The following is a 2,233-nucleotide window of genomic DNA, read 5'->3' as shown; positions in this document are numbered from 1 at the left end:
ACATAGGGAGGGGGTGTACGGGGTTACAGACAGAGGGAGGGGTGTAGAGGTTACAGACTAGGGAGGGGTGTAGGGAGTTACAGACATAGGGAGGGGTGTAGGGGTTACAGACATAGGGAGGGGGTGTACGGGGTTACAGACATAGGGAGGGGGTGTAGGGGGTGGAGGGGGCTACAGAGATAGGGAGGGGGGTGTAGGGGCTGGAGGGGGTTACAGAGATAGGGAGGGGGTGTAGGGGCTGGAGGGGGTTACAGAGATAGGGAGGGGGTGTAGGGGCTGGAGGGGGAATGAATGTTAGTGAATGGCGTTGGGATAATGAAGGTCAGGGAGTTAACATCATAAAAATAACATGGAATTCAGGAGAAACGTCTTCCCACAGGGTGGTGGGAACGTGGGACACCCTCCCACAGGGAGTGGGGAACGTGGGACACCCTCTCACAGGGAGTGGGGAACGTGGGACACCCTCTCACAGGGAGTGGGGAATATGGGACACCCTCCCACAGGGAGTGGGGAATGTGGGACACCCTCCCACAGGGAGTGGGGGAATGTGGGACACCCTCCCACAGGGAGTGGGGGAATGTGAGACACTCTCCCACAGGGAGTGGGGAATATGGGGCACCCTCCCACAGGGAGTGGGGAATGTGAGACACTCTCCCACAGGGAGTGGGGAATGTGGGACACACTCCCACAGGGAGTGGGGAACGTGGGACACCCTCCCACAGGGAGTGGGGAATGTGGGACACACTCCCACAGGGAGTGGGGAATATGGGGCACCCTCCCACAGGGAGTGGGGAATGTGGGACATACTCCCACAGGGAGTGGGGAATGTGGGACACACTCTCACAGGGAGTGGGGAATGTGGGACACCCTCCCACAGGGAGTGGGGAATGTGGGACACTCTCCCACAGGGAGTGGGGAATGTGGGACACCCTCCCACAGGGAGTGGGGAACGTGGGACACCCTCTCACAGGGAGTGGGGAATGTGGGACGCACTCCCACAGGGAGTGGGGGATGTGGGACACACTCGGGATTATTCTGCAGGTTTGTCAGTGCGTGGAGAACAGGTTTCTAATCCTTAATACCTTCGAGGTAACTCCGACTCCCATCGTGTCCCTGGTGGGATCCGAGCTGCTGTCCCTGGATCACAGATGCAGGCCTTGGGAATGCTGCTCCAGGACCAGTTTGTGGGAAATCTGAAGTGAACCAATTCACACGGAACGGTTGAGTTTGCAGGGGGACGTGCATACATAGAGACACAGGGCAGGGAAGAGGGGCCAGACTGTTAATGAAGTGTCGAGTGATGGGAATCGAACAGAACCCCAGCCCTGGGCAGCTGGCTGGATATCTGAGACCAAAGGAGAGAAGGTCACTCTCAGCAGCTCAGGAGGGCGCTGGGGGCAGAAGGAGTTTCTGTGACTCTGGTCAAACATCTTTCCCGTTAACCCACCCTCCCCTCTTTCTATGCCTCTCTCTCTCTCTTTAACCATGTCTTTCTCTCCCTTTTCTATTTCTCTTCTCCCCCACCACTCTTTCACCGTCACCCTTCCCTCGCTCTCCACCCTTGTCTATTCATCTCTCTCCCTCCTTTCACTCCCCCCTTCCCTCTCTTTCCTATTCATTTCACCTCTCTCTCTCTTTCCCTCTCTCTCCCTTTCCTGCTCCCTCTCTCTTTTTCTCTCCTGTTGTTTGTGGTCCTTCTTTCCTTTCTCTCTCTCTCTTTCCTGTTTATTGCACTGTTCCCTCTTTCCCCTTTCCCTCTCTTTCGGTTTCCTGCTGTTTATTTCACCAGTTCCTTGTTTCTCTCTCTCTCTCTCTCTCTCTCTCTATTTCTTTGCTCTCTCTCTCTCTCTCTCTCTCCTGCTGTTTCTCTTTCTCAGTATTTGGCCTGAAACCTGCTTTATCAAGCAGCTGTCTGTCTTGCTAAACCAGCTCGTGTGACTGAACCAGTTGTTCATCCACTTCAGAATTAACTCAGAAAGAGGGCGGAGCCATTTTTAGTCAAATCCAGAGCCTCTGAAATCCCCCAGTCAGTAACGCCCTGAAATTCAGTCAATTCAAATGTGAGGGAGAGCTCACCGTTTCATGAGAGGGGTCCAGGAGAGAGAAGATCCTAAAAGAGGGAGGAAGGAGCAGTGATAACTCCAGGAAGGAGCCAGTGCGGAGTTAGCCCAGAGGGAGAGCTCAGTAACCCAGCGACCAGGACCATTATCGCCTCTGCTAGAGTTCACAAGGT

This window comes from Chiloscyllium punctatum, chromosome 34, assembly GCF_047496795.1.
Source record: "Chiloscyllium punctatum isolate Juve2018m chromosome 34, sChiPun1.3, whole genome shotgun sequence".
Classification (NCBI taxonomy): Eukaryota; Metazoa; Chordata; class Chondrichthyes; order Orectolobiformes; family Hemiscylliidae; genus Chiloscyllium; species Chiloscyllium punctatum.
The sequence above is the reverse complement of the archived record's forward strand: the minus strand, read 5'-3'. Positions refer to the sequence as shown.